This window comes from Lottia gigantea (assembly GCF_000327385.1).
Source record: "Lottia gigantea unplaced genomic scaffold LOTGIsca_25, whole genome shotgun sequence".
In the NCBI taxonomy this organism is placed as follows: domain Eukaryota; kingdom Metazoa; phylum Mollusca; class Gastropoda; family Lottiidae; genus Lottia; species Lottia gigantea.
Genome location: NW_008708752.1, coordinates 1,322,892 through 1,336,288, shown reverse-complemented (window position 1 = coordinate 1,336,288; position 13,397 = coordinate 1,322,892).

Genomic DNA, 13,397 nt, shown 5'->3' with positions numbered 1-13,397 from the left:
CAGATTTTAATATTTTTTAAACAAGATATTTAATTGATAGAATTGTCTTGCTTGTATGGATTTTTATTACTGTTGAATTTAGGTTGTAATTATCAATTCTTGATGTTTGGCCTTGGAACCATTTTTCTTCAATTTTGCTTCAGAAACATATAAATATAGATTTAAATTTAATTTCTATATTGAAATATTAAATCCATAGAGAATAAAAATGACCTAGAAAATCCAGAGCCATAAAGATCTAAAACTGATGACAGCCTTATACGTTCTAATAACTTGATAACAAGTGAAAGTGTGTCGGATCATAACAATCTATATCAGAAACAGCTTTTGGCTCTTAGTAACAGATTCTATTGGAATTAAAACTAACAGGAATTTCATTACACATTTTTCACATCATATCACATCAGTAGTCTGCCTTCAGCTATAATTTTATAATGACAATATTAAAGCTACAGTCTGCAAGACTTCCAGTATGACATTGATAACATAGTTACAGTAAACAGAATTTCTCAAATTAATACATGCATGACACATCTTAGTTGACTGCAAAACTCAGACATTTGAGTTATAAAGGTTTCCAAGGTGTCCTATGTAGCTCCTGTAATTTGACCAAATTGTGTTGTTAGTTTTGCAAAAGTCCGTTAGTCTAATATTAATAGAAGAGCTTAAAATAGTTTTGACCAAATATAGGTTTTTCATCTTATTTAATTTCTTGTTTTAATAATCTTTGATGTTTAAATGTGTCAGTTTTTTTTCCCTTGTGATATGCTTCTATCTGGCAAAACATTTCATAATCCCTTTAACTCAGCAAGAGTATGTTCATACTTGACAGTCAAAGTGGGTGCCTAAATTAAAACCAGCTCAGTACAGAGTAAAATTCTTGACCAGTGACCTCCTCAGGTATAACAGATCTTCCATTCCCTCATTTTTCTGGCTGTTATGGGTTCTCAATCCCTTTCACCAAAATATCTGAACCATAATCCACTGTTTGTACCATATCTAAATCCATCCTGCACTTGATCATAGGGTGATTTTAATCAATGAAGTGATAAAGCCAGAAATAAACTGAACTTCACAATGGTTCTAATCAAATTTATAACACATCAATATCTTTATCTTTCAACTTATTTTCAGATGGTGAAATTAAAGCCTCAGGATTAGGCCTGCAAGATAATTTCCTAATGTTTTTGAAACCAAAAGCATTAATGGGGCAAGATAGGGACTGGTGACAACATTCACTGGTATATACTGTGTTTCAGCCAAAAAAGGAAGCATGGAAAGGGGAAAGAAAATCTGGTTTGAAAGATATCCAAGATGGAATGCCCCACTATGACTTGCATTTCTTCAATAATGTATAAAATACCAAGATATTATACAATAACATCAAACAATGAAAAAAACAATTTCCATTCTAAAGCATATAAAAAAATTGATTGCAGGAAAATCTGGCACGTTTTGGCAAGTCTCACTTCTCATTTGTAAACCAATTTTATATCTCTATCCAAATAACATTCTTTCAAATATATTACACATACAACAAAGTACAACCATAGCAAACTACAAACACTATCATAAAGACTGACAACAGAATAATCTATTCAAATCACTTCCAATTTCATATGGAATTCAAAAAAAGAAAATAAATGGATTCAAAAATGATTTCTTAAAAATGACTTGACTATACCTTTCTTATGTTTTGTCATCCTGAAAATCCACAGAGAAGACTTCAATTATACAGTCTTCTGACGTAAGTGTATTATTTCCACCAGTTTTCCAATACAATCACAAGACCTAAACTACCTGTCACATGAAACTAGCTATATAATACCTGTCGATAATTTAACTACATTATATATGAAGCAATATCTATAGTGATTTTCTCTCAAGACTCTTATTGGCCTGGATATTGACAAAACATACTATATTCAGCCCATGTGTCTAACTAGTTGTTTGTCAAAGGCTAGCCATGGTCTGTAAATTAATAACAGATAAATACCAGTGTTTCTTTCATATCAGTCAAAACAGGTGCTTCAACCTTTCTAACTGGTCAGTGGTCTAAATATCTAATTGGTCAGTATGTGATAAGAATCTGCTTTTATTGTTCTGTCTCTGGAGGTTTGAATATCAAATTTCTAAGTGATACAGGGACACTTGAAATTAATAAACCAGTACAGCAATATAACTCAATTGATAACCTATGTTGACTCTCTAAAGTTTGCAAAGTGACATCAAGTGCTTATGGTAAAATGTTAAAACGATAAAAAGTTTTGTACCTTACTAACTACAACAAGCAAAACAATTCTAGTATCTAAAAATGGCAATTTGCATTGAGAGATGCTTACTCATAAACTTAGATATTGAGAAAGTGCCTTCAGATTCTAACCCTCAGTAGAAGCTGATGATGAAAAAGGACCTGATGGGACAATAAACTGAGACTCTATGTACTACAAGGCACAAATACTTTAACAGCAAGAAATAGAAAAATAAGTAACCCAATGCCCAATGCCAGCATCCAGACAAAGTTTTCAACAAAGATAAAAAAAAAAACGTTAAATGTTAACAAGGTTAATACTGTAATTATTTTGTAAAAATTCTCATTCTATTCCATCATCTGTCAACTATGTTAGTTCAAATAAAATCATATCCAAACCATGAAAAAAGCAAACTTCTAATCTTAAAATGAAATTTTTGCCACTTCAACTATCAGACATATTATAGTTGAGTGATGAGAAACATAAAATGGCACATTTCCACACCATTAATTAAAATTAAAGGTATACTACCACTTACGGTGATCAAAAATTTTTTTTTTTTTTTTAGTAGCGTTTTTCAATAATTATTTCAATTATATAAAGAATATATTCTTTAGTTATGACACCTGGTAAGTCCATACACTTGTTGACCAAGTTTGAGACGTTATATTTTATGTAGTAATCCTATAAGACAACTGTTACCAATAAAGATTGATATTTCCCATTCGTAAGGAACACATTCTTATGGAATCCTTTTCATATCTACCTCATTGATATTGTTAGCTTGTGAACTTATACAAATTAATATGTCAAAAACAATGAACTAATCTCACAATTTCAGGAAGATAGCAGCTGCTAATGACAACTGAAGTCGAATATATGATAAAATATCAACCTGTTGTTTGCAAAAAGAATGGTTGAACAGATTTTTAATATTTATCAAATAGGAATTTAATCTCTCTGAATATTGCTTTCTTGCTTGAGAGTTTGCAAAAAAAGTAATATTCAGAGAGATAAAATTCTAATCATTAACTCATTTCATGTTGCTGCAAGTGTCAAATAAACAATATTCATCAGAACAGCTCTAGCATAAATGGAGGTTATCTTTAGGCATATGAATGGAGTCAGCAGACTCATTGAATAGGAGCCAGAACTTAACAAGAATATTCTACAGCATGGACACAAACCTGGACTCAAATGACAAGAAATCATCTCATGCTGATGACAAAATTGAGGAAAAAGGTGATTTTTCAAGGACACAAATTTTTCATGACTTGAGGAAAGTTTGTAAGAAATGCCAGAGCAATTATGGTAAGAAAACCTCTAAAACCAACATTAACTTTAACTAGTAATTTCCAAGCCAAATTAATCCTGGCCTTTGGCTATAAAATCAAAGGTTTCCATTTACTCCATTTATTTCAATTCTAGACAAGAATATTTTAATAACCAAAGTAAGCTACAGATTAGATGGTGTTTTAAAGTTCAAAGTATCTTCTGGAAGTTAGAAATAGAAATACTTATTGATTTAGATAAGCAATAATTTTCATTGCCTCAAATTCAATTTCTTTTATAAGCCATTATCCTGTGTCATTTATATTGGCCTCGATATATAATATATCACTGAGATAGTTTGTTTTATCTTTCTTTAATTGTAATGTTCGAATATTCCCATTATGTACAGCAGACTTCTATGTGAAGAAGTTGATTGGTCATAAAAAAAATCATGGGAGAGAAACACATTAAATATAAGGGGAAAAGCAAATCATAGGAGAGATATAAAGAGGAAATCAACTTAAATTTAGATTTAGGGGGAAAATCAACTGGGATGAAAAAGGAAATATCAACTGAAGTAAATTTATGAACCTATGATGTAAGATATAAGGGGGAATAATCTGAAATATAACTGAAATATAAGGGGAAAATGAAATGAAATGAGTTTTACGTCCTACTTAGATATAAGGGGAAAATCAACTGCAGGCATAAAATGAGATATAAAGGGAATTTCAGCGAAAATATAAGAGGGAAAATCAACTGACATATAAGGGGAAAACAAAGATAAGTTATTGGAAGCCATTAGCATGACACAGACATATTCATTTTGCACAATTCAAGCAAGCTATTTTGAATTTCAGTTGTAATGGTTCTGCATATTTGGTATGATTTCAACTTTTCCACTTTTTTTGTGTTTTTAAGCGTTGGTTCCAAACACTTCAGAAATTAACTCCCCCTATGAGAATGAATTACCACTAAAGAAATGATGGAGCCATTTAAATACAATAGGAGAGACAAAATTGTTACTGTAACAATGAACTACTTACTTCTATAATTCAATGAAACAAAGTACTATCACTCCCAACTCACTAGAGAAAATGAATTAATCATAATAACCGAGAAATCTATAAACTAAGCACTTGTGGAAATTAAGACTGATGATAGTAAATGTAACATCAAGTACCTGGACAATGGTCAGTCTGTCAGTTAATAATATTGATTAGTCAGATATTAGTCTCCTTGACTCCAGCACACCAATTCTCTGATCTGACCATTAAATCTGGTCATTAGGCCAATACAAATTAGCTTGATGTGAAATGGCTTAATAACAAAAAGAAGCCTGTGCTTATCTAGCCAACATTTACAAGATATAATTATCATTTTGACCAGTGGCAGCTGCAGGCCTGTGGATTGGAGGGGGACACTATCACATTTTTTCTAATCTATTCTCAGTAGGGGGGGGGGGGGGGTTGGGGGGGAATTTTGAAATAAAGGGCTTAAAGGGACAGATGCACCTTTTTCAAAAGTATCTCAAACTAGGAATTTCTTTTTCTTCTTCTAAACAGTGTCTCAAGAAAAGACGAATCAACTAATTAAATTTCAATTGTAGATAATTTTGGACACACATGGATTTGAATGTTCAAATTTCGACCATTGGCTTAGCTGAAAAATTCCCATTTCTGAGACTATGGTAGGCTACGATTGGTAAAAATGGCACCTCTATCCCTTTAAATCCACATCACCAATAATGTAAATGGTTTTTACAGAATACATTGTTTACAATTCCGTCAGATATACACACATAGCATGAAACTAGGTATGTGTATGTTAACTTGAACTGGTAATGTTTCCAGACAATTCAACAATAATACTTTGAGGAATAGATCAAGGGAAAGGAGATAAAAAACTATAAGAATATAAAAGTGAATAATTGATTGGCCTAATAGGAGGATACAAGACAGAATAATGTTAGAAAACCTGTTACTTTGATTGCTTTATAATGACTCAGTAGGTCTAGTAGGTATACAAGTTGATACTAATCATAATCAATTTACTTAAATAGAATCTATATCAATTGGGTATTATTAACCTATCTGTGGAATTGAAATAAAATGAATAGAGTTTTACATCCTACTTTTCTGCAGCATGTGGGCTAATGAAGAGGATACCTATCTGTGGAAGAAACAAATATTGGTTATAAATTAAAAGTGTCGTGTTCTACAAATTTTAATAAAATCTCTTTTTTTAATGAAACAGCAACATGGTACAGTAATCAATGAAAAGATCTTTTGGAAAATTCTTTTTCGATCAAAAACACAAGATGAGACAAAAAATGAATTATTTCATGAATCTTTTTCAATCTCTACTTTGTTAATGTTCCACTTTTACTATAGTTTTACCAATCACTTCAACTCTATCAACTTACCTATTCAATCAAAAAGATAATCATTTCATACAATTAAGATGTAAAACCTAACTTGTTTGGGGTGAGTTTGATATTTTTTGGATGCGGAAAGTTTAGATTGACAAAATTGATGCAATTTTCGTGGTTACAGTATTTTGATTGTAGAAGGTAATAACTCAATTAACCATTTTCTACAACTTAATATAATGTACCTCTATGTATCCCATCTTCTAAGCTATTATTCAGCATGCAAACAAATTTAAATTCAAACCAGAATGTTTATTGAGTGGACACAGACCACAAACAAATTGATTTCAGCAGACCACCCTACAAACTTCATTCCACAATAAACAAAGAAATAAAAACAATATTTACATCTGTCTAACCATCAAATCCGTCTGCTAACAAACTCCAAATTCTAATTTCAACTAATGAAACCCCAAAATTGTGGTGGTCATGACTGACACCGTGAAAATGGGAAGACCTAGTGAAACAGACTCATTTCAGTCAGTGACAAAACTGTCAAAATTGTTGACTTTAAATTAATGGCACATTTAGTAGCTAAAGGTCAAAGTGTGTGAGAATAAGTCAGGAAATGGGGTCATTGATGATTTTAATAAATGTACAGTGGTTCAAAAGGATGACAATCTAGATAATTCATTATTTATGAATTTAGGTTGAACTGTATTCCATCAGATTAGCAACACCAGTCTAAATTGACCTGTAAGCCACAAGTCAGCATTGACCCCTGCAGACCACTGTTTTTTTTTCCAGCTAACTGCTGAGGTTGAAAAGCACTTTTTGGAAGTTGACTTTTGACATTAATTTTAGTTCAGGAAACTATTCCTAGATATCATACCAATCTAAATTGTTGCCTCTAGGAATTTCAGTGTGGTCACAGTTGTCACAAGTTTAAGTCCAAAAAAGCGCCAAAAATAACAAATAATTGTGCAACATCAAGACAAAGATTAAAAATTTTATCATTTTTTGTAAACTATTGGCTGTAAAGATTACGTTTTTGGCCAATTTCTTAAAATTATGGTTGTAACTTGGTCTGGTTCAGTAAACCAGATCCCAACTGGCAGTATGATTACAAACAGATCTGCTTTGAATACAGGGTAAATTTCAGTGATAACTTGATAAACTATACTACACTACATTTGTGTCCATCTGATCTGATCTTCATCAAGATAAAAGGAGGTTGAAAAGTTGAACATACTTAAAGGGAAATGAATGAATGAAACAATCAAGGGATGAATGAATAGAATCAGGGGAAAAAGATGAATTAACAATGGGGTGTTTCAATTAGTAATCAATGAAGAAAATGAATGAAACAGTCAAGGAATGAATGAAAAGAAGCAGAGAAAAGGAATTTTTTGTGTACCATCAAGTCAATAAACAATCAATAAGGAAAATAAATAGACATTCAGGAAATTATTCAATAAAAAAATCAGGAAAATAATAATGAATAAATCAAATAAGGATTGAATATGTGTACAATCAAATGATTATGAATAAAATGATCAAAGTTTAGAACAAACAAGGGGTGAATGAACAACACAATCAATGGATGAATGAGCAAACTATAAAATCAACAAAATAGGAAAATGCTTAAGTTATATCTGAAAATGAAACAAGGATATATATAAAAATTCAATTATTCAATTGAATGAATGAAATGATCAAACACATGATTAAAAGTACAAACAGAAGAGCTAAATAAATAGAGTGAAAATTTAGTATATACCTTTACACAGAAAGATAAACATCTGTTTTGAAAGGATAATGTTCTGTTCTATACAATTACATGAGATGCATTCAGTCATTAAATCACTCACATCAAACAGTGCTGTTTTCAAATTTAACTTACATTTACAGGTGCATTTAATAGAATGTTTAATTCAATTTTCATTTTCTAGACTAGCTAAAACTGTTTTTGTTTGAAACATAAGTTTTACATTTTAATAAGTGAAACAGGTACATGAAATAGAAACATTTTGTAAAGATATTTCATTTGTTTTGTAATTTCATCACACCTGACATTTAGCAATAGAAACACTCTCTAGAATTATATAATGAGTTATACCAGATGACTTAAAGGTAGGCTATTTATGGAATTCCTTCTGATCAATAATTTAATCAACATACTTGACTATTAAGGTCAATAGTATTTATTTTCTCTAATAATGATTTTCAGGAATCAATGGCAATAAATCATTGCAAGACTGACAAAAAACTTTGAACAACTGCAACACGTTAACAAATTTCAAATGGATTACCGTTATTTTGAGTAATTTCTATGTAAAACCTGATGGTACGTGAATTTATATTTAAATATTTACTTGCAATAATAAAATAATTTCACTGTTAAAATAGTGTTCATATTTGATGTCATACATTGATGTCATATTTCAGTGTGGATTCAAATAAATTCTAATCGATTCACATCATCCATGTCATGACAAAAAAACCTACCTAACTGGATTGAAGAATGAGCTTACTGGAATTGAGAATATGCTAACTAAATTTGAGAATGAGCTGACTGGATTTGAGAATTAGCCAACTGAATTTGAGAATTAGTTAACTGGATTGGGGAATGAGCTAAATGGATTTGAGAATGAGCTCACTAGAATGGGGAATAAGCTAACTAAACTTGAGAATGAGCCAACTAAATTAGAGAATGAGCCAACTAAATTTGAGAATGAGTTAACTGAATTAGAAAATGAGAATGATCTAACTAAATAAGAGAATGAGCTAACAGAATTTGAGAATGAGCTAACGAATTTAGAATGAGCTAACAGAATTAGAAATGAGCTAACTGAATTAGAGAATGAGCTAACTAAATTAGAGAATGAAAAGGGTATAAGCAAACTGGATTTTCAATTTTGAGCTAACTGAATCAGAGTATCACCTCACAAACTTATTGACAACAACTCCTTGGCCATAAAACTAGTAGTAAAAATCATTTAAATTTCTTCATTCTGACAATTAAGTAATAATGTAGACGAAACAAAAGAATGAAAGAATTATTGTGTCAGCCAAGGAAATTGCATCTAATCTTTGTATTCCTAATGGTTACTAACTGAAGCTTGTTTGTTGTTACTATTCCAGGCACCATGTTAGAAGAGAGTGTAAACAAGATATCAATGTTTGATAGCGCCAATAGTGGTTTGATTCTTGGTATTTTGCCACATTACAATATTTTGTACCTATACTATTACATAAACTGTACTTAGTTCTTATCAAAATACCATCTTTTGGTTATCAGTCTTAAAGATTCAGAAACTTACAGTTAAAGATGGGTTTCCTTATTTTCTTTAGTGTCAAATTAAGCAATCTATTTGATTAATTGGTGTTTCTAATGAATTATCATGTATTCTTAATCATATCATTATGTTCTTATTGCATATAATTAAGAGTTTTAACTAATCATAAATATCCATGTATGTACAGTCTGGATAAACAAAAAAACACTTTTTGACCTTTCTTGATCGGTCATCCATTGGAATTCTGCTGGTAATTCTCTTCTAATTTAGCTAATTATGAATTAATAATGGACATGTGAGACAAACTGATATTTTCCCAAGTCTACTTTCAATTCATATCAGTATCAGCATTTTCATTTATGAAAATAAGGGAACCCATCTTTAATACCATATACTTTAATGTATGCTAGAGCTTATTTGATTGATGGAACAAAAACAGGAATTAACAATGATCATAAAAAGAGAAGGCACAAAGTTGTGGAAAAAGAAACAGAAGATCAAATTTCATACAGAATGAAATTTCACAACATGGTTTTTCTATCGAGCCAAATACTATGGGTTGTTTGTGACTGTAATGACTTTAACAAGACTGGCATTCTATCATGTGACCTTGAGATGACCAGCATTTGCATATCTTCTTTATTCTATTTCCAACTGTCAAGAGGTTTCATGTTTTGACTCATGCAAATGACATGACACTTTTTCAGCCCTTCCAATCAGCATCACTGAAAGGGGGTTACCATCCCGAAAGGTACTATGGTAATGTTAAACCTATAGTGGTTGTTGGTTCTAATTTTGGTCAGTGTATGGAAATCTGGTGACCTTGACTAAGTCATCATTCTTCTCCATTCCAATTGACCAGTAAATTGGTAATGCAGGAAAGATTAATGCCAAGATGTTAGACTAAGGATCAGTTGGTAGTTAACTTTATTTACTGAGGCTAAGGTACGTTTGTCAAACAGAGAGTGAACCTGTCCGGCTGTCCCTGTATTCTATTATTGAGGAAATTAGAACATGGAAACATGATTTCAGTATATTTATCTTATTACAGTTTGAAAGTTTGAGAGTATAAATTTCACCTGGTAGATGTTAGTAAGTACAGATCAATATTTCTATATTAATCAGTAAAGATATTCAGAAACAGTCCTACCATGCTCTCATGCAGGTGGCTGATATAATTTTATGAATAAGTACTTTAAAACTAAAAGTTAATGGTGCAGAATAAAATAGTTTAAAAAACAACAAGTGTTGTGCAATTATGGTGAATACTGGGCCCTTGATACATTCTTCTTCAATGATAGCCTTGTAAACAAATTAATATCTTAAGGTGTTGTGTTTCTCTTTCACAAACAAGGGCCTACAATAAAACTTGACTTTGATTAACTAAGCCTAGTTGCATAATTATAATGTTTTTAAAATGTAAACACCTTTTTCAGTGGAATGTCAACTTTTTTTAGCCTTCAAAACGACCTGACACATCTTACTCTTATTCAAGATAGACTTAAGATACACTTTTCAAAACTGCTATCATACAAATTTATCTATCCATTAGGACATGGAGTTTGGGTGGCTCAGAGTGTAGATAATTATCTCAAAGTTAAGAGTCAGCCTAACAATTGCAATATCTTGATACTCCCCACACTCCCATCATCAGTGATGGTGAAGCTGACATTAAACAGGCATGCAAGTGTTTGAAGACAATAATTCAAGGCCCTGTGATATATAAGATTCCTTGTCATTATAGAATCCAAAAAAAGTAGGCTAACAAAATTTCCCACACTACATGTCACAGTCCATAAACCCAATTAGTAAAATCAAACTCAATTTCATTTTATTTCAATTTCTGACTTCACTATCTCTCATCACCTTGGCAACGTTAAGTATTAGTGAACACAAAATCCATATTAATAAAAAGATAATATTCTCATATATATAAAGTTATTGAGATACAATGGCAGAATGTAGCCGGATGTGCAGTAGTAAATGTTTGGCATAACCATATGGATATTGGCATAACTAAAATTTGTAGGTGTCATAGTTGTCAGAACGCATATCAAATTTTGGCAATGATATGAAGGCTGCCATTAGACCTACCGTGTATTATAACTTTCGCATCAAAGACAGCTAGATCCAACTCTGGTTTAGATTTAGGAAACATTATATGTAGAAACAGATATAAAATTGTCAAAATGAAGAAAATCAACATTGAAATTGAGTGACAGTAACTTGTAACAACACCGTAACTATGTAACTAAACCACTGACAATGGGTCAAGTCACCCGAAACACACATCTGGACCGATTGGCAGGATATGATACTATATTTATCGATTGTATACAACAGAAACTATAAACTCTACATGATGAAGTCTGACACTACAGTAAGCTCATTTTAGCATCAACACATATACTGGTAGAAACTGAATCAAGTAAAATTACAATACTTGGCAATGAAATGTAAAATAATTGGTATAACACACCACAACAACACGGTTCGTTTACAAATACTATATCAATTGATGTAACACATGATGTATTTAAATTTTTATTGACTTGCTTTTGAACTCCTACATTTTAAAGGATCTTTATCTCTATTGTTAATGATTTTGAAAATTAAAGCTGGGATGTTGTTAAAATTCTTCTTGTTCTTAGATGGAATTTGTCTAACCAAAATCCTCATTTCAAAGACTAATTGGGAGCGCTAAATTAAATCCTCAATTCAGAACAACAAAAGTTAAAGGGGTTAAACATAAGGATTGTTTTAAACAAGGGCAATAACTTTATTTTCATAATAGACGATAATATATTAAAACCTAAAAAAATCAACTAATTGGGACAAAGGAAACCTTCCTAAAAATATTTAAATCATTCCATATAACAAGATATTTGAAGTTGTTGTTAATCCTCATTGAAACAGGTGGAAGAAATATGTACAGAAACACATATCAACACAACCAAAACGTCTATCTATTTGCACTTGCTCTGTAAAGTAATGATGACAGAAAATTCAGTGTTCAAAGGATTAACCTTACTGTAGTACTGTTCCACTCAAAAGGGTGGTTAAAAAAACATATGTACCTTTCATTACCATCTTCTTCTTGACAATAATCTTATCTGATGGTCTAGATGACTTTTTAGACATTTTCTACAGCTATAATCCTTTAGAAAGAAGATCCAGTGATGTATTATGTGAATTTAGTATTAAAGTATCATATGTTATGGTCTTAAGATGTTCTTGTATCTTGAAACAATTCACCATGATGAGTTATAGGAAGATGACATAATACTTAAAGAAGCATTCCCCATTTTTGAAAAAAAATTATTTTTAGTTGTAGTCATAGAATTTGTTAATGCGAGAAATGCAATAATATTATTTCAACTACCCCTAGAAATCTGGCCCAACGTTTCCTCAGATTTATGGATGGGATATTGGCACATTTAAGGATAGACAGAAAATGTTATTTTTTGTGGGAGCTTCTCTGACCTACTTTTGAGTTGCTGGTTTTTGGTAATTGTCACCACATTAAAAGCCAATTTTCATTGCTGGATATATGCTACATATTCCCTGTGCCTGAAACAGTACCACAAAACATACAAGTGGATTTCCTCTCTTAGTACGATTCCATAAGTTAAGCCTCCAGTATTTCGGTACTGTGTGGGCACAGGGACATTGTAGAATATCCTTTAATGTCTTGATAAGCATAGTTTTATTTGCAACAAACTGTTTATCAAAGTTCCATTTAATAAATTATAGCACAACTGAGAAAACTTTGAGCAAGCAATACGGAACATAGCCCTAAATCTTAATAACCTTTATTAAACAATGGGATAGCCTCTTTAATAATAAATATGGTGAACATACTGTATTTTATAAGATCATGAGTTATAGGTGGAAATGTCTACTACTAACATGTTTTATTATAAATAGTATCACTAAGCAGATATTTCTATTACTCATAATTGACAAGGAGTTCTGTTACAAACTTATTAGCCAGTCATCATTATTCATATCATTATTATAGATTATTTAGTAAGATTAGATCAGTGGGTGTAGATGTACAGATGTAATTGGCATATTTTGAAATATCTCTAGACATAAAACAGAGTGAATTCACACTTTTTTGTAAGTTTGTAAGCAAATGAAGTTCATAAAGCTTGAATAACTCTCCATATCAAACAAACATGATCACAACAAAATTAATAT